Source organism: Musca autumnalis, unplaced genomic scaffold (assembly GCF_047663935.1).
Source record: "Musca autumnalis isolate F117 unplaced genomic scaffold, ASM4766393v1 scaffold_1, whole genome shotgun sequence".
NCBI lineage: Eukaryota > Metazoa > Arthropoda > Insecta > Diptera > Muscidae > Musca > Musca autumnalis.
Genome location: NW_027411644.1, coordinates 277717784 through 277739567, shown reverse-complemented (window position 1 = coordinate 277739567; position 21784 = coordinate 277717784). Strand labels below are relative to the sequence as shown.

General features: G+C 36.2%; 1 protein-coding gene across 3 annotated transcripts in view; it reads left to right on the top strand.

Moving 5' to 3' along the window:
• LOC141389576 (uncharacterized) overlaps window positions 1–21784 on the top strand; it is a 446726-nt gene that overhangs the window by 411207 nt on the left and 13735 nt on the right. The gene's annotated exons all lie outside the window — the stretch shown is intronic.

Sequence of the window (21784 nt, the reverse complement as noted above, 5' to 3'; positions counted from 1 at the left end):
TTCCCCTCCATTTGAATGAGAAGAATTCTATCCGAAAACATGATAGATGATACATTATAGAGCCTCTGGATCCAAAATCCTATCGAAAAGTTTTTAATAGCATTCGGATTACATCCCACGTGAATAACATCTTGATTGGCAGAAAAAGAACGTCAGCTGCCTTTAACAAAACAAGGCTCAACTATGCTGTGGTAGGTACAGTAGCCTCAATTCCCATTAGTCACAGAATTTACCACAACCTGCAAAACACCTGCCATCTGTCCGTCCATCCGTCTGTTGAAATCAAGATACAGCTCGCAATTTTTTTGGTATAGAAGTTTCTATTACTTCTAGAATTTTTGGTATTGCAAATGGACTATATCGGTCCACGTTTTGATATAGCCCCCATATAACGGGACCGTCTGATTTTTGGTATTTTGAAGGTTTTAGCCTCATTACCACACCGAAATAGCTGGAATTTGGTAGTTAGTGTTCGTTGGGCGTATAAAACTATCCCCCAGAAATTTGCCGGTACAGGTCCACGCCTTAATATAGCCCCTATAGAACGGTACCTCCCGATTTTCGGTATTTTCATAATTGTGGTTTCATAATCATCCGAAATGGCTGAAAATTGATATTTAGTCTTCGTTGGGGGTATACAACTTTCCCCAGATATTTATCGGTACAGGTTCACGCCTTAATATAGCCCCCATAGAACGGTACCTCCCGATTTTCGGTATTTTTAAGGTTTTGGCCACAATAATCTACCGAAATTGCTTCAAGTTGGTACTTATTCTTCATTTGGGGAATAAAACTTTACATATGAAATGTGTAGGTATAGGTCCACACCTTCATATAGCCCCCCTAAAACGTTACCTCCCGATTTTCAGTATTTTGAAAGTTGTGCCCTCAATATTTCTCCGAAACGGCTGAAATTTGGTATTTAGTGTTCGTAGTGGGTATTCAACTTTCCACTCTAAATGTGTCGGTATAGTTCCACACCTTCATATAGCCCCCATAGAACGGTACCTCCCGATTTTTGGTATTTTGAGGGTTGTGGCCACAATAACCCACCGAAATGGCTTACATACATTAGTATTTCGCCTTCGTTGGGGGTATTAAACTTTCCCCATTAAATTTGGCGGTAAAGGTCCACGCTTTCATATAGCCCCAAAGAACGGTACTTCCTGATTTCCGGTATTATGAAGGTTGTGGCCTTAATATTCCACCGAAATTAATGAAATTTAGTATTTAGTTCGTTGGTGATATAAATATTTCCCCAAGAAATTCGTCGGTACAGGTCCACGCCTTCATATAGCCCCCATAGAACGGTACCTCACGATTTTCGTAATTCTGAAGGTTGTGACGTCAATATCCCACCGAAATGACTGAAATTTGTTATTTAGTCTTCCATGGGGTTATAAAATATTCCAGAAGCGTACCTCTTGATTTTCGGCATTTTGAAGGCATTAGCCTTACCGAATTGGTATGTAGTCTTCTTCGAGTCTACAAAATTTCCGTCAGAAATTTGTCGGTATAGATCGACTTTTTGATATAACCCCATAGAACGGTACTACCCGAATTTCGGTATTTTGAAGGTTAGCCACATTGTTTTAACGAAATTTCTGAAATTTTTATTTCAATATAACTCGTGGTGGAGGGTATAAAAAGTTCGGCCCGGCCGTTCTTACTTATTTCCATTAATACAACCACAGCTTCCGCTCAAATTATTATTTTAAGAAACCCATTGGTGAATCGGAATAAAACAGTTTATTTTACCGAAATGCATTCAAAATTTATGGTATAGTACAACTGTTCGCGAGTTACAATAGCCCATACCTTTGTTTCAACATAAGTTAATTTTCTACAAAAAGGTCGATATGTCAAATTCGGAAAATTGTAAATATGCTTGTAGGTCTTTGTTTTGGTAGAGGAACCTTATAACGATACCGTCCGTATAAGGTCTCCTTTAGGCGAGTTTAGATGCTTTTGTTTTGAAGTTTGGTATTATGTTGGCGATGAGTCTGTCGCATGCCTTCTTGAATATATTATTTCGAAGTTGTTCACCATACACCGGTGACGTAAAGAAACGCGATCCTCTCATTAAGTAGCACTTGATGGTCTTGGAAATAATATTAAAGGGAAATTGTTCATTTTCAGTCCATGGAAAACCACTGTTCACTTTTTGGCGTCATGGACAATTGGACAGACAAATGTTGACGTTGATGCAAATGATCCCATGATGCCAGCACCATCTGTTGTTGTGTGTATAGTTGGCGCTGTTGTCGGTGTGTGTGTGCGAATCTTGGCCTTTATGCTTCTCCACTTGAAGTGGTAGAAATATTAACAACAACAACAACACCAAAAAACATTGGAATCATTCATTCTGGTGATACATGCTGGGTTTTCTTTGTTTTTGCTTTATTTTTTATTTTTTTTTTTTTTGCTTTATTTGGAATGATGCAGTTTTGTGATGCGTTGCTTAAGGGGACATCAAAAAATAACTATAAAAGCTTTACTGTGAGTGTGAAAGTGTGTATGTATGAATTTTTTTTATTTAAAAAAACTAACACTGGAGAACAATTCACAAAACGTCTAAAACATGCCGCGAAACAGAGTTTTATGTTTCCCAGCTCTCTGCAGGATGAATAATTTTCTGACTCTCAGTGTGGCGGTGTATTTTTTTTCAATTTTATTTCATTTCATGTGGCGATATTTGAAAGCAGAAAATACTTAAAAGCATCACAAACAACGTCGCTACAATTGTCCTAGTCATTCCTTATGTCTTTTTTACTGTTTTGTTGTTTCTTTCTCAAACCTCAGCATTGGGTGATCGTCATTCATGCTCCCAGCTCTGCGTATTGTTGTACATTCAAATGTTTTGGTAGTAAAAATAAACCCGGCGGAATTAAAAATACTTGCATCATTCCAAATGCTGCCAGCCAGGCCAAGGCAGCCACCCCGAATTTTTTATTGTTACTATTTCCCACCCATGCCCTGCTTTACTTTGTCCCGAAACAAAACCACATACAAACGTCATGACACTGAACGTAATTTATTTCTTAGTTTCTGTCAAATTGATGCAAAGAAATTCCTGTGGATTGTAGTGAGTGGCACAAAAATATTCACAGCAGTTGAATGCAACCTTAAATATAAAAGTGAAAAAAATAGAGAACAACAAAAATAGATTAAGAAACAAACAAAAATACCTTACTAACATTACTCTTTCATTACTGTTGCCGCTGTGAATGCTAATATTGAAGGACAATGTTTGTGGGAATCACTTGTAAACAATGAAAGAAAGTTTGGTATAAAAATCACCACTTTTAACAGGAATTGTTTCACAAAAATATTGTGGTAGTTGCAAACAATGTTAGAGATTGTAGGTATGTATGCAATGCCAGTCTCAACTTGTACTGATTGAGGAGCTGAGATAAAAGCAAGTTGGTTGCTATTTTGAAAACTATTTCTTAGCAAACATCGATCTACATGTTCATTCACCTCCCTTTTGTTGCATTTTACAATCAAACTTTTTATGGCACTACTATTCACAATTCATTTATCTCCTCTATACACGTGTCGTATAAGTGCTATAAATAGTAAATTATAGCTTATACGCTTCCAAGAACTTTGGTTATGGCATATGTAATTAATGAATTAATTTGTCTGACTCGCTGCAACTGAATTTAAAACCCATTGAGTTTAATTAATTTAACATACATACGCATCTTGTAATCATGCATACCGCATATGTCACCACACACCCACACAAAAGGGGTTACCACCACCTGTACTCTCACATATTCTTCTACTGAACGCACGATCTCATTACGACACAGCTTTGCTGTGGAATAATGACAAAACCAATATTGTTGCTAATTAACTTTAAAACATACACACACAACCAGCAGTTATGCACGGTTGCTTTTCAACATTGCAAATATAACGTAAATAAGTTTTTAAAATAAAGTTATGAAATAACTAATTGTTGTATAACATAAAATAGTTTTAAAATATATTCAAAAACAATTTTATTTTAGAAATTTAATTTTTGGCAATAAGACTACATGAAACAAACTATGTTTATCTCAGCAGAAGGAAGAATTTAGTTTAATTCCCGCATTGTTCACACAAATATTCCCGAAGGAAAAGGGAAACTTTTCTCGTGTCAATGAGTGCACTCCGCTTCATATTAGCTCAATGATATTGGATGTATGTACATTAGACTGGTTTTAACTCAAAGGGAAAAATCGATGTAGGATTTTTTTTATGCGGCACCCCCTAATGTGTTTAGTTTTGTAAAATTTTAAGTATCCCAAAGCTTGAGCACAATCGGAATATGTTAACACGTGCCACTAGGGCCTTAAGAGTTTCTAAAGTAATTTGTATGGGGCCAAAGGTGAATTTCCACGAAATTGCTCCAAAGGCCGCATATATTGTCCAATCGAAGAGAAACTTGTAATCCTAAAAAAATTGAGAATCGGCTGGATTTAAATATAAGGGCCCAAATTGGCCAAATATACTATTGCATTTTTGTAGGATTACTTGTTTAGGCACAGAAATGAACTGGTAATATTTTCTCTTCTATTGGACATTAAATGTGGCATTTGGAGCAATTTCGTGAAAATTCACCTTTGGCCCCATACAAATTACTTTAGAAACTCAGAGGCCTCAGTGGCACGTGTTAACATATTCCTACTGTGTATAAACTTTGGCAATATTAAAATCTAACTAAACTAAACACCTTAGGTGGGTGCCGCATAAAAAAATCTGACATCGATTTTTGAAAGCCACCCTAATGTACATATTATAGCCGAGTCCGATGGCATGCCTGAAATACTGAGGGAATGTCGCTTACATTACCCTGATGGGTATATTTTCCACCTTTGTAAATATTATGTTGTCTGGCCTGGGAATCAAAAACGGTCATTCGGTCTGAATGGTGTTTCTGCTTACCATTGCCACGGTGCTACTCCTTTACACAGTTCCTTTTTTTCCTGGTGAATATTCACAGAATCTTCATATCCTCACTTGCGTTGACTTTTTAAAGAATTTTTAAAAGTCTTTTGGAGCACCACATGTGAGGATTTTTTAATGAATTTTTGAAAGCAATTTGGAATACCACCTGTGTGGATATTTTAAAGAATTATTGAAAGTCTTTTGGAGCAACACATGCGTGGATTTGTTAAAGAATTTTGAAATTCAGTTGGAGAAACACATGCACGGTTTTTTAAAGTCATTTGAGGCAGCACATGCGTGGATTTTTTGAAGGTAATTTGGAACTTTCTTAAAAGTCATTTGGAGCACCTGCGCATATGCCTGGGTTTGTTTTAAATAATTTTTATACCCTCAGCCTTTAGACTAAAGAGGGTATTTACACTTTGATACGACCAAAAATGTGCCTCATCGAAATAATGGTTTTAGACCCCAAGTATGTTTGTACGATATCCGTTTCAGGCAATTTTGAGTAGATCTAGCAATGTCCGTCCGTCTGTCTGGCAGGCTGGTGCGCACGATAACTCTCGAACGGATCAATCGATTCGGTTCAAATTTTGGGTATCGAAATATTTTGTCCAGATTCGATTTAAGTTCGAAGATGGGCCATATAGGTCCACTCCTTCAGGTACCTCCCCCACAAATGTTCAAAAATTGTCGCAAAACTTGTGCGCACGATAACTCTTGTAGGGAATAACCGATTTGGTCCATACTTTGCACATCGTGTAATTTCTACCAAACTTAGATGAGGTTCCAATATGGACTCAATCGGTTCAATGCTACGGGTACCTCCCACACAAATTTCGGAAAAGTTCACTTTAGGACCTGGTCTCGGATCGCTTTGATTTTTGTTTCCGCAAGTTGTATTCGCTGTCCTCTATACTACGCTGTAAGTTTCATTAGGGGCAAGTCCATACTTCCTGAGAACATAGCCTGAAAGTTACAAAAAAAAACCCTATGGCACCGTGTGAAGTGGTTGGAGCGCAAGATAACTCTGGAACGGATCTGCCGATTCGGTCCAAAATTTGGCTTTCGTAATATTTTGTCCAAACTTAGTTTAAGTTCAAATATGGATTATATCGGTCCACTCCTTCCGGTACCTCCCCCACAAAAGTTCGAAAATGTTCGGAAAATTTGTGCGTACGATAACTCTTGAAGGGAGTAACCGATTTGGTCCATACTTTGCACATTATGAAATGTCTGCCAGACTTAGATGAGGTTCCAATATGGACTCAATCGATAAACTCCTTCCACACAAAATTTCGGAAAAGTTCAGTTTAGGACCTGCTCTCGAATCGCCTTGGTTTTTGTTGTAACATCTTGTATTCACTGTCCCCTATACGAAGGTAGAAGTTTCCTTAGGGGCAAATCCATACTTCCTGACAAAATAGCCTGAAAGTTGAAAAATAAACCCTATGACACCATGTTTATGGGTGGAAGCGCAAGAAATACCTCGAACGGAAATGCCGATTCCGGCCAAAATCTGGCCTTCGTAATATTGTTTCCAAACTTACTTTAAGTTCGTAGATAAGCCATATCGGTCCACTCCTTCAGGTACCTACCCCACAAAAGTTCAAAAATATTCGGAAAAATTGTGCGCACGATAACTCTTGATGGGAGTGACCGATTTGGTCCATACTTTACACATTCTCATAATATCTACCATATATAGATGAGGTTCGAATATGGACTATATTTGTTCACTCCATCCCGTACCTCCCACACAAAATTTTGTTATGTTCACTTTAAGACCTGCTATTGAAAGTTGTTTCAGGGGCAAGTCCATACCTCTTGAGAAAACAGCCCAAAGGGTGTAAAAACCCCCTATGGCACCCCATGGTCGGTCCATTCCTTTAAGTACTTTTTCCGCAAAATTTTTGAACTTTAATCCTAATCAACATTTTTGTCGGTTCATACGAACAAAATTTTGAAACCCCCTAAATTCATAAGTTTTTTGTTAAAAAAACATTTTTAATTTGCACAGGCTGAGGGTATATCTCTGACGGCAAAGACTGATACTTTTTTACTTGTTTAATTTGAATTCAGTACTTTTCCACGTTTTGATGTAGCCACCGACGTAGACGCAACCACTTGTGCTTTAACAGGTAAGAAACTATAAAAAAAAACAAAAAAACAAGTGAGCCAAGGCTATAGTCGTGTCGGGGGCGACTATGTGATACCCTACACCACTACGCCTGGACAGGACAATTTTGTTGTACCACATTAAAGTGCATCGTCAGTACAACTCAGTAAGCTCGTCTCTAACGAGAAATTAATTAAAAAAATAATAAAAAAATGACCTTCGCCTAATAGGCAAAATTTTCAAATAAAAATAAAAATCAGCTTGAGCCAGGCTGGGGTTCGAACCCACGTCCTTGAAAAACACAAGGAAAAAAGTGTTGTCACGGCTTGTTAGTGTTCAGAACCAAACTCATAACTTCCAAAGGCTACGCTAAGCGTTTGTCATGAAAGCCATACAAAGATTTGAACAAAAAATTCAACTTTGTAAAAAAAACTACTTGCATTTGAAAGAGGAAATAAGTTAGAGGATAGCGAAGCCGCCCCACAGTCGATGTGTCTGAGGAGCCTTCCTAAACCAAAGGCGAAACATGCATGTCACACAGTGGTGATTGTGTGGGTTCGTATCGTCGGCTTTCCTTTTTCAAAAAGCATCTTGGTCAGTAAGCTCGTCTATAACGAGAAATTAATTAAAAAAATTTAAAAGTGAGATGAACGCCAACCATTAATAGTTTTCTTTCTCTGTGAGAACCCCATCAACCCCCAAAATTTCGTGAGGATCCGATCAACATTTCGACCTGTGTGATTGCACAAAAAATGGAAGGAGGGATGCATTACCGACTATTGCTATATCTCTGTTGTTTGATCACCTATGACAACCTCCATCGTTACAAAGGTGATATTTTCTACTTTCGTTAGCAGGTTTTGCTTTTGATATACCCCTTAAAGAAGCGGAGATATTCGCTTTGGAATAAAACGTTGACTTTTTCTCCAAATATGTTTTTTGCCTATTCCGACCCCTGAATATTATCTGATTATCACCAAAATCAATTATTTTAGAACAACCAACTGAAAAAAATCTAAACGATGCGAGAGGAGCGCTTAAACTTCACTTTTTCGAATTTTGTGTGGGAGGTCCTTCGTGTACCATATGGACCATAGCCCATATCACGGTGCTCTTGAAACAATTTTAAATGGAAGGTCCTTACACCTCGAAAGTTTTTGCGGATTCTGAAACTACAATGTTCGTAGATGAGAAAAACAAAAAAAATCGCCGGAGCGCTTTTTAAATAAATCGCGATTTAAGTTGACATTTTTAGGGGTTGTTTAGGTTTTCACGATTTTGCTTAGAAACCGCAAGTCATATCAAAATAGGACTAAATAAAATGTTGTAGCTACGAAAATTCTCTACAAGATCGACCTTTATGGTATTTTCGTAGTTTTTACCATTTTTGAGATATAGAAGTTCAAATTGGGACCATGCACTGACTGACATGACGATTTTTAGGTTATGGGCGAATCGTGGGCGCTATGAACTTTATATTTAATATTTGAATACAGGACTATATAGTAGACACCCTGAGCATATTCGGAATGCCATATGAAGCTTCTATGACTTCCCCCGATTTTGAGCTATATCTCAAGAACAAGAGCTGATGGAGAAAAACCGTGATCAGATTTAAAAATAGCTCGCCGATTTCAATTAGAAACAACAAAAACTTCGGTTGAGACATTCAAATTTTTCAATTTTGTTGAGCAGTGTTATCTTTGCGGATTTGCCATTTTGGGTGGTGCCGCCAGGGTTTCTTGGAGCATTTTGCCCAATATCTCAGGAAGTATGGACCTGCGCAAGAAAAAAATTGTACCGTCGTAAAGGGAACCGCATGGACAACTTACTGAAACAAATTTCAAAGCGATCCTAGAGGAGCTGTAAAACTTCACTTTATCCGAATTTTGTGTGGGAGGTACCCGAAAGAGTGGAGCAATATAGTCAATATTCGAACCCAATCTATATTTGGAAGGAATAATACGATGTGGAAAGTTTGGACCAAATCGATTGCTCCCTTCGAGAGTTATCGTTCACACCATTATACAAACAAATTTTGAACTATTGTGTGGGAGGTACACGCAGGGGTGGACCGATAAGGCCCATCTTCGAACTTAAACAAAGGTTGGACAAAATATTACGATACCCAAAATTTGGTTCGAATCGGTTGATTCGTTCGAGAGGTATCGTGCGCACCAGCCAGACAGGCAGACGGACATACAGACAGACATACGGAACACATGGCTAAATAGACTCTAAATTGTCTGAAACTAATTTCGTCCAAGCATACTTGGCGTCTAAAACATTTTTGGCCGTATCAAAGTGTATATACCATTTTAGCCTAAAGACTGAGGGTATAAAAACAACTTCCTTGTAGAGACGTAATCATTTCAGGGAAGTTGATTTTAGAGAAGTTCGACTGTACTTTATTTGCAAAAGTTTAAATTTTGTCCATTTTGAAAAATATGGTTTTACTGTTGAAAAAACGAGCAGCAGGAACGAAATGGGATAATATGGTGGTAAATTCAGGTGCTTAAGTGAAACTGTTTAAATCACCTACATACGTAGTCATTTCGACGACCTTTCGCTGGTGGCTCACACTAAAATAGCCGGCAAGCGTATTCATATACTTTCCCGGATAAAAGTTTGTAATAAATAAAACAAGCAATATTCTGCAATAACAGTAGTTAAAAAACATGTAAGAAAGTATCAGTCAGTTTTAACGACAGAGATATACCCTCATCCTGCAGCCCTCAATAACAGGAACGATGAACCTATATATGCTAAAAACATATCCTTAGTTTTAAACAAGTAAGAACGGCGTTAAGTTCGGCCGGGCCGAACTTGTTATACCCTCCACCACAAGCTGTATTGAAGTAAAATGGAATAATTAGTTTTCTTTTGTGTATGAAGAAGACTTAATACCGAATTTCAGCAATTTCCGTAAAACAATGTGAGGCACCATTCTATGGGGGCTATTTCAAAACGTCGATCTATACCGACAAATTTCTGACGGAAAGATTTTAGGCTCAAAGAAGACTAAATACCAAATTTCCTATATTTCGGTAAAAGAATGTGGCTAAAACTTAAAAAATACCAAAAATCACGAAGTACGCTTCTATTTGGATATAGGAAGACGTGGACCTATACTGATAATACTCTTCTGGAATATTTTATAACTCTTGGAAGACGAAATAACGAATTCCAGCCATTTCGGTTGGATATTGACGTCACAATCTTCAGCATTACGAAAATCGGGAGGTACCGTTCTATGGGGGCTATATCGAATCGTGGACCTATACCGACGAATTTTAGTCAGAAATGGGGCAATATGAAAGCGTACAGACATATTTCTGGCGAACAGTTTTATATCACATTGAAGACTAAATACCAAATTTCAGCCATTTTGGTGGAATATTGAATACACAACCTTCAAAATACGAAAAATCGGGAGGTACCTTTCCATGGGGGCTATATGAAGGCGTGGACCTACATATACCGACAAATTTAAAGGGGAAGTTTGAGTACCCCCAACGATGTCTAAATACCAAATTTCAGCCATTTCGGTGGAATATTGACGCCACAACGTTCAAAATACCGAAAATAGGGAGGTACCGTTCTATGGGGGCTATGGACCGATACCGACAAAGTTCTGGGGGAAAGTTTTATACCCCTAAAGAAGACTACGTACCAAATTTCAGCCATTTCGGTGTGATAATGAAGCTAAAACCTTCAAAATACCGAAAATCGGGAGGTACCGTTCTATGGGGGCTATATGAAAGTGTGGACCGATACCGAAAAAAATCTGGGGAAAAGTTTTATACCCCTAAAGAAGACTACGTACCAAATTTCAGCCATTTTGGTAGGATAATGAAGCTAAAACCTTAAAAATACCGAAAATCGGGAGGTACCGTTCTAGGGGGGGGCTGTATGAAGGTATAGACCGATACCGCCAAAATGCTGGGGGAAAGTTTTATACCCCTAAAGAAGACTACGTACCAAATTTCAGCCATTTTGGTAGGATAATGAAGCTAAAACCTTAAAAATACCGAAAATCGGGAGGTACCGTTCTAGGGGGGGCTATATGAAGGTGTAGACCGATACCGCCAAAATGCTGGGGGAAAGTTTTATACCCCTAAAGAAGACTACGTACCAAATTTCAGCCATTTTGGTAGGATAATGAAGCAAAAACCTTAAAAATACCGAAAATCGGGAGGTACCGTTCTATGGGGGCTATATCAAAACGTGGACCGATATATCCCATTTTCAATACCAACCAACCTGCAAGTAATAAAAACTTCTGTACCAAATTTTGACTCTCTATCTTTAAAATTGCGAGCTGTATCTTGATTTCAACAGACAGACGGACGGACGGGAAGACGGACATGGTCAAATCGACATAGAATTTTATGCTGATCAATAACATATATACGTTATAGGGTCTCCGACGAATATTTCGATGTGTTACAAACGGAATGACAAATTTAATTATACCCTCCATATGGTGGAGGGTATAAAAATGAATGCCTCTCTTCGCCGGCGGCAAACGCTTTTTTATCACTGACAGAACTAATCAACACAGTATACAGAGAATAAATTTACAGGACTGTAACAAAGACATTTTAAAACTTTAAAAGTGGACCTAAATATTGTGTCGCGTTTCATATCTCAGGAAGCCTTGTCTTCCCCTAGAAAAAAATATATATAATGTAGGCATATTTACAATGACTACACACCTTTTTAATTTCCATATTGAACCTGGATTTTATTTTGGAAGTCATTCAACCAACCATTTTAGTTGGTCACCTTAGAGCTTTTGGACCAGTATGTCTTGAAGCATGGACTTACTCAACGAAACAAATTACATCGCTGTAAAGAGGAAATTTCGCAAGCTTTAAACTACACTTAGCCCTACGCCACTTCCATGTAAATATGGGTGTTCTGTGTCTTTTGTATGCTTCTATATATTAAAAATACTCAAACCCAATAAATAAACTATAAAAATATAATAATACAAATTGTTTATTTTTTTGAAAAAAACTTTAAATTTCTTGGATTTTCATAAAACTCATATAACTCATATACATATTTATAAAAATGTCTATTTTTTTAAAAAAATCAGTAACTAATTTGGGAAACGGTATGAAAAAACACACATTTTTACCCATTTAATTTCAATAAATTTAAACAAGTAAAAAAAACTTAAGTTCGGCCTGGCCGTACTTTCTATACCCTCCACCATCAAATATTCCACGGCGCTCTTGAAGCAATTTTAAATGGAAGGGGCTTACATCAGGGAAATTTTTGCGGATTCTGAAACTACAATGTTCGGCATTTTTTTTTCTCATCTATGAACATTGTAGTTTCAGAATCCGCAAAAACTTCCCAGGTGCAAGCACCTTCCATTTAAAGTTACTTCAAGAGCACCGTGATTCTGAAATAAAATGGAATAATTAGTTTCCTACTAGGTGCAGCAATGGTTCGACCACGGATACACGAATTTTGTTGCGGAATTTGGCGATTTTTTACCCAAAAGTGGAAAAACTTTTACTTTACACATTTTTTTTAGCTTTTTTAATGTTTTCCAGCAATTTCTAGCCAGCCCCCCCATTCAGTAATTTTTTAACAACTTTACTCATTGTTTATTTTACAACAATTTCATTTGTTTGTTTTATAGTTGTTACAAAAACAAAAGAAATTTTAACAACTTTTCAATCGATAAAAGTTACAGAATAGACCTACAGATTGGCTACATATCTGGAATACACGTATTTTTGTAGTTTTTGACTCACCTTCGAATTACATCAGCTAAAAATGTTCATTTTGGATTGTTGATGGATGAAAATCTTCCTTGAAAAATCTCGTTGTGGAAAAAATTTCAGTTCAACTTTCTTAACTTCCTACTAATGCTCTCTTAAAGCGGGCAGTCAGTTTTGAATGAAGTTTTCATCGATTTCCGACTGCCCGACAGCCACATATCTGGAATACACGTATTTTTGTAGTTTTTGACTCACCTTCGAATTACATCAGCTAAAAATGTTCATTTTGGATTGTTGATGGATGAAAATCTTCCTTGAAAAATCTCGTTGTGGAAAAAATTTCAGTTCAACTTTCTTAACTTCCTACTAATGCTCTCTTTAAGCGGGCAGTCAGTTTTGAATGAAGTTTTCATCGATTTCCGACTGCCCGACAGCCAAAATGTGGTTTTCCTTGGAGGAGTTTCGGTACCTCTGAGAACTTCCTCCAAATTCCGAAAATCGGAGAGTACCGTTATATGGGAGCTATACCAAAACATGGACCTATGGTGACGATTTTGGGTGGAGAAGTTTAAAAATACCGAAAATCGGGGGTACCGTTATATGGGTGCTAAACCAAAACATGGACCTATCTTGACAATTTTTAGTGGATCAATTTCTTGCCCATTGTGAAAATATGTGGTAAATGAAATAATTAGACCATATCAATGCGGTTTTAGAGCATTGCCCAGAACGTTACCTTGCGATAAAAACCCAAGAAGTCTACAACTGCAACCTTTTTGTCGGCAATTTCTAGCCATGTCCTAATCTGAAGAGTTTAGAACCAAATGTGGTACAAGTACAAGTTATCTGTTATGCGGACGACATGTCGTCCGTTAATGGGGGCCATACCAAAACGTGGATCTGCACCGACAATTCTCTGTCGGAATATTTTATACCTCCAACGAATACCAAATGCCAAATGTTAGCTATTTCGGTTATATAATATGGATGAAACCTTCAAAATTGCAGAAATCTGGAAGTACGATTCTATGGGGGCTATATGAAAACGTGGACCAATTCCGAGAATTATTACAGGAATATGTGTATAAGTACCAATATGTAGCCATTTCGGTTGGATAATGAGGCAGATATCTAGAGGTACCGCTCTGTGGTAACGCGGTCTTTGTCGACCATTATCAGTGGGAATTGCTAGATCCAGAATCTTGAGCTATTCTTATCCAAGTTATAGATATACAAACAATAAAAAATATACTTTTATTTTTGGTGCTCTAGAACTGTCTCCGTATAACTAAAAGGCTTTGGGCCACGATGCCAGGAAGCAAGGACTTGCCCACGAAAAACATAAAATCGCTTGAACAAGACCACAAAGAATAGCATCAGTATAATTTTCCAAAGGTTCTTCGAACAGATCCTAAACTGCACTTAAACAAAAATGTTGAACTTTTGTGGGGGAGGCATACTAAGGAGAAGACCGACTTCTGAAGTAAAGCTACATTTCGACAAAATATTAATATATCAAGGGTTTGGGCGGTTGCTCCGTTCAGCAGATATATCGCATACTACATATTTTAGTGAAATTTTTTAACATTTGGGGGTAGGGGGGATGTACCGGAAGGTGCGCACCGACAGTACCAATCTTCAAACTTAAACTCAGTTTGGACTAAATATTACGAAGCCCAAATTTTAGACGGAATCGTCTGATCCGTTCGAGAGTAATCGTACGCATAGTGCCATAGGGATTTTTACAGCTTTAGGGCTATTTTCTCAGGAAGTATGGACTTGCTCCTGAAAAAAACTTGCACCGTCGTCATGGGGGCAGCAAATACAAGTTGTTACAACACAGATAAAAGCGATTCGAAAGCAGGCCTTAAAATGAATTTTTCCAAAATTTTGTGTGGGAGGTACCTGAAGGAGTTTACATATATAGTCCATATTCAAGCCAGATCAATGTTTCGTAGAAATATTGTGATGTGCAAAGTATGGACCAAATCCGTTACTGCCTTCAAGAGTTATCGTGGACACAAAATTTCCGAATATTTTCGAACTTTTGTGGGAGAGGTACCGGAAGGAGTGGACCGATATGGCTCATCTTCGGAATTAAACTAATTTTAGACAAAATATTACGATGGCCAAATTTTAGACCGAATCGGCAGATCTGCTCGAGAGTTATCGTGCGATCCAACCAGTACACATTGTGGCTTGAAAATACGAACATCTGCAAAAATATATTTTGACAAATCCGCGTACGTAACCGAGATTTTTTTAAAAGTTTTACATAAAAATAAAAGGAATAAATAGAATCCTTTATACGTGATTATAATATTTGCGAAAAAGCATGTCATAAATTAGAGAGATACGCGAGTAATATGGGTCTTTTACGCAAAATAGAATATGGAGGCACATCCGCGGTTCTTGAAGAATCTATTTGAAATAGGTGTATATTGACGTATTTTTTGATGGGCGCTAATGAAACCGGATGCGCATCAAAATCGTATGCACATTACGCGATTTTTACCCGCTTTAAAATTTTTGGTATTGTGATATGCAACTGACGGCACACTGAGTGAAACATCGAAATATGCACACATATTGAAAAAATTTATTCGCTTTACACAAAATCGGATATTAAAAAAACTGATTCGCTTTACCCAAAATCTGATGTGCATCAACCGATTTTAACTAATTCGCGAATAACAGGCTTTTTAATTTGCATATTTTTTGAATTATTGTAATTTCAATATTACTCTTAATTTCCTATCCTTAGCGGTTAAGCTCTCGCGATGGTAAACCATATTTCTTTATGAAGTTTTAGTCGTATACATTCATTATTGTATGGGATTTTAGCGAAACAGTTTGAGAACTCAAAATTATTTTTTCTAATTTTACCAATCGAACCAAAAATTTTATTTGGAATAATATTTTTACAATAAGTTTTTTCTCTTTTGTTTTTGTTATAACACCATGCGACACGAAAATTATTAACCATTTTTATAACTTCAACTTTCGCGGTTATGGACCCCCAAAGACCTGAGGCTTTGATGTCAAAAGAATATTAATTGTGAACACATAAAATCCATTCAACTTCATCTTCAAGGTCAAATTTCCATTATATTTTTTTCGGATTTTAGTCTGAGATATCAAACCGATCAAAATTGAAGCAAACAACCGACTAGTAAAATTTTCCTTAGATTTCAATGAACAACTTTCTAGAACATACGAACTCTATAGAAACTCTTAATGGCCAAAATAGCTAAACAAATGCGAATGTTATCCTTTTTTCTTGGTTTCCGCTTCATAGATACTAAACCGTTCAAAATTCAATGAAGCAACCGACCAAAATAATGTGGCAAAGATATCAGCAAACAACTTTCTGGATGAATCGAAATGTCTATGAACGGTTCTTAAATGCGAAAATAGCCAAAAACTTTCGAAAACATTAGATTTTTATACTTTTTTTCTTATTCAGGTCCACAGATACCGAACCGCCCAAAAATTAAGGATAAAGTCAACTACAAAAATGTACCTAAGATTTCAATAAACAACTTTCTAGAACATATAAAAATTCTAGGATCGGTTCATCAATGTCAAAATTGGATTATTTTAAATAACAAACCTTTAAAATTTTCTTGTGTTTTGAACAGTTTGTTATTTCCAGACCTGAATGGGGGGAAACACATGGTAGAATAAGAAAAGGTAGCAGCAATACACAGCTGACTGAACTGGGTTGTAACGTTAGTGTCAAATTTCATATGACATTTTATACATTTATTTCTATTTCGATGTACATTAGGGACATATATTTTTTGAGAAAAAAATATATCATTCGGAAAAAACCATTTCCCAGAAAGACTTCTTCATATCAATGATATGTAACCTCCTCCAAGTTCGAACGATAAACCGCGCAGTAAATCCCCCCTTGTAGAGGCGATACAACGTTTGTTAATATGTGAGGTATTTTGTTAAAATTTAAAAAAATAAAGCCCTAATAAACATGTGCTTCTTTAATTTCTAAAACAAAACATTGAAACAGCTTCTCCTTTTTCTATGAATTTCCAGCGACCCCAAACTTTTCAGCAAGAATTCTACTTTCTACGAGAATTTGTGCATTTAGTGGAATGATGTGGAAACATAAAAATTGAAAATGTAACGAATTTTCATTCATGTTTTCCAAAATATTCAACCAAATGTGAAAAATTATTAGTTTTTTAAATTCCAATAATTTATAGACATTTCCTTGTTTTGTTTACAAATACAACTGGCAGTAACGTTACAAACATAAACAAATTCCTTTGTGGTTGTTGTTCGAGTTGTATTTGTTGTAGTATTAACTTTACCTTATATTTGTTCTACCATGGGGGAAACATTAGAAAATAATTTTATTGTTTGCAAATTTAAGCTTAACGAATCATTCCTAGAATCTTTTTATGTTCTAGAAAGTTTTTTATTGGAATCTTAGGTACCTATTTGTAGTTAACTCTATCCTTAAATTTTAAGCGGTTCGGTATTTGTGGACCTGAATAGGAGAAAAAAGTATAAAAATCTAATATTTTCGAAAGTTATTGGCTATGTTCGCATTTAAGAACCGTTCATAAACATTTCGTATGTTCCAGAAAGTTCTTTGCTGATATCTTTGCTACAATATTGTAGTTGATTGCTTTCTTGAATTTTGAACGTTTTAGTATCTATGGAGCGGCAACCAAGAAAAGAGGATAAAATTCGCCATTAAGAACCGTTTCTACAGAATTCGTATGTTCTAGAAAGTTGTTCATTGAGATCTAACTAACATTTTTCTAGTTGGTTGTTAGCTTCAATTTTGATCCGAGAAAAAACATTATGGAAATTTGACATTGACGATTTTGACATTGAAGATGAGGACGAGTGGATTTTATGTGTTCACAATTATTATTCTTTAGGATGAGAGCTACAACTTTGCCTCCACGAGTAATTCCAAATTCCAAGCGGTTTGGATGATATGTGGCTGACAAAATGATCTATTTTGACATTAAAGGTCTGTGTGGGCCCATAACCGTGAAAGTTGAAGTGATATGGAAAACGCCGATACACGTGTCTTCTTATTTTTGTGGTGTCAGAATGTGGTTAATAAACCATGACTCAAAAAATGACACACATTTTAATATGCAATTTATAAACCCAATGTTTATAATATTGGTTTCATATTTTTTTACGCGTTGTCTATATTCTGTACGTATTTTTAATTTATTTTTAGATATTTATACGGACTCTGAGGTAGTATAATTTAGATTTGCTCCCAGATTTTTGTTAATTTTTTTTATTTTCCGCGAAAATGAAAACATATTTTAGAAATTATGGTGCATCTAAGGATGGATATAAAATGCTGTTACTTGTACATATATGCATACATTTTCTCAATACAAAATATAAGAAAATTTAAACTTTATTTTAAGTTTCTGTGACCTTTTTGAATCTTTATGTATGATTTTTAAGACTTCGTCTTATCAGGCTATTAGGTCTACGTTTATCAATGAAAAATAAAGACTATTTATTCCATTTTTCTACCCGACGTTTCGTTGGGATTTTCAGGGGTAATTATACCCTACACCACTATGTGGGGAGGGTATTATAAGTTGGTTTTGGCCAAAAAGTTTGTAACGCATCGAAATAATGGTCGTAGACCCATACTTATATATACCAAAATGAATGTCTCAACGAGCTGAGTCGATCTGGCTATGTGTGTCCGTCCGTCAGTCCGTCCGTCTGTCCGTCTGTCCATCTAAACCTTGTAATCACGCTACAGGTCGCAATTTTGATCGGATCGTCACGAAATTTTGGATGTTGATGGGGGTCCCGGAAGGGAAGAAGCCTATTGATTTTGGTGATCGTCGGATAATATTTAGGGGTCGGAATGGGCAAAAAACTTATGTGGATAAAAAGACAACGTTTTTTTTTCCAAAGCGAATATCTCAGCTTCTATACGGGGTATACCAAAAGCAAAACCTGACAATAAAAGTAGAAAATATCGCCTTTCTAATGATGTAAAGTAGGTTCTCGTAGGTGATCAAACAACGAAGAAATCACAATAGTCGCAAATAAAACCCAAATTTTCATTTTTGCAATTTTAATTATAATGACGAATATCACAGCTTTAGTTGGGGACTTTCCAAAAGAAAAGCCGGCTGTGAAAGTAGAAGATCCCATCTTTACAATGATGTAAACTAGGTCGGCGTAGGTGACCAAATAACGGAGATATCGCAATAGTAGTTAATACATCCCATTTTTCCACTTTTTTGGAAAACACGCTACAGGTCTCAATTTTGATCGGATCGTCACGAAATTTTGGAAGTTAATGGGGGTCACACAGATGAAGAAGCCTATTGATTTTGGTGATGGTCGGATAATATTTAGGGGTCGTAATGGGCAAAAAACTTATTTCGAGAAAAAGACAACGTTTTTTTCCAAAGCGGACATCTCAGCTTCAATATGGGGTATACCAAAAGCAGAACCTGGCCATGAAAGTAGAAAATATCGCCTTTCTATTGATGTAAAGTAGGTTCTCGTAGGTGATCAAACAACGAATATATCGCAATAGCCGCTAATAGAACCCAACTTCTTATTTTTGCGATTTTAATAATAATGACGAATATCACATCTTCGGTTGGGGATCTTCCAAAAACAAAGTCTGACTATGAAAGTAGAAAATCCCATCTTTACAGTGATGTAAAGTAGGTTGGCGTAGGTGTCCACATAACGGAGATATCACAATAGTCGGCAATACATCCCATTTTTTCATTTTTTTGTAATCACGCTACAGGTCGGAATTTTAATCGGATCGTCACGAATCGTTGGGGGCTAATGGGGATCCTACAGAGAAAGAAGCCTATTGATTTTGGTGATAGTCGGATAATATTCAGAGGTCGGAATGGGCAAAAAACTTATTTGGAAAAAAGTCAACGTTTTATTTCAAAGCGAATATCTCTGCTTCTAAAAGGGGTATATCAAAAGCAAAACCTGCTGATGAAAGTAGAAAATATCGCCTTTGCAACGATGTTACGTAGGTTGTCGTAGGTGGTCAAACAACGAAGATATCGCAAAAGCCGCTAATAGAACACAACTTTTCATTTTTGCGATTTTAATAATAATGACGAATATCACAGCTTTGGTTCCGCACCTTCCAAAAGCAAAGTCTGACAATGAAAGTAAAAAATCCCATCATTACAATGATGTAAAGCAGGTTGGCGTAGGTATCCAAATAACGGAGATATCGCAATAGTCGGTAATACAAATAACGGAGATATCGCAATAGTCGGTAAACACTGCATTATAATTGTATGATCGCTAACATCCGAACACGGATTGGCAAATAAAGAAGAAGAAGAAGAAGTAGGTTGTCATAGGTGGTCAAACAACAGAGATATCGCAATAGTCGGTAATGCATCCCTTTTTCCATTTTTGTGCAATCACACTACGAAATTTTGATCGGATCCTCACGAAATTTTGGGGGTTGATGGGGTCTAACACAGAAAGAAGCCTATTGATGGTTGGCATACATCCCACTGTTCCATTTTTTATTTGGGTTGTAATGTCGATGCACTTAAATGCGTTTCAAAAAAAGTTATCTGTGGTAATGAAGACATTCAGAGCAAAGGCGCTAAGCTATCCCAATTTTAATATTATATGAACAGGGGTAGTGGTGTAGGGTATCACATAGTCGGCCCCGACCCGACTATAGCCTTGGCTCACTTGTTTTTTATTAATCTGGCAACGACAACGAATGTACATACAATAATTAGTTTTTCTATCTTTTCCTTTAGTGTTTCTAGCATAAAAATTGTATACTTACAAATAATCTTTCGTTAGTTTTACATTTAAATTTAGTCAATTGAAGGTTATAAAAAAACAACACAACAAATAAAATAAAAATAAATGCAAAAATAATTAAAATGTATAAATGTAAATATCACAGTAGTCTTAATGCTAAAAATCACAGAAGTTAGAATACGACTAAAATATTGGTAATGTATATGTTGCATTGGTATTATCCTTATCTTCTTTTCTATTTATTGCACTTCCCATTTTTTGTTGAATTCTTATGCTTTCTATTGTGTATCTTTTATTTTCGGTTCTCTCTTTATATAATATTCTGACGTTATCAAGATCAGCTGTATGTTTGTTGTCAATGCAATGTTGCGCCAAAGCTGTAGTTTGTTTACCTTTGTTGATGTCGTTGTAGTGTTCTGCTATTCTCGTCGCTAAGCTTCGTTTTGTTGTTCCTATGTATAATTTTCCACATTTGTCTTCTGTGTTGCCATTGCATGTTATTTGGTACACAACATTATTTTGGCCATTCTTTTCTATTTTTGTTTTGGTTTTTGTGTAAAGTGATGATATCGTTCTGTACGCTTTGTGTGCTAGACCTATTTCTTCATTATCAATAATTTCATTTATTAGTTTTGTTTCTGTAAGCCTTGGTATATATTGCACGCTATACTATTTGGTGTTGCCAGATGTTTTATTGTTAGTTTCTTTCTGGGATGATGCGTTTTTAATAAATTTATTTATTATCTTGGTCGGGTAGTTATTTTGCTTTAATATATATTTTATTTTGTCTATATTTTTGTTGATGAACTTATCATGACACAGTGTTAATACTTTTTTAATTAGACTGGTGGCGGTATTCAGTTTTTGTTGTATTGGCTGTGTAGAATGATAATTTATTATCCTTCCGGAAGCCGTTGGTTTCATATACCAATCTGTATGTAGTTTATTGCCAAATTTGTGGATTTTGTTATCTAAAAATTGTATACAGTCATTTTCCTCCATTTCAATCGTGAATTTCAGTTTATTGTGGTAGTTATTTAGTGTATCTAATATTTTGGTTTCCTCTCCTTTTTTAATAATGGCAAACATATCGTCAACATATTTCGTCAAGAATTTAAATTTTATATTTTGTTTGTCAAGATCGTCTATTATTTGCGTCAAGAGTGTGTCGAGAACTATATCGGCTATT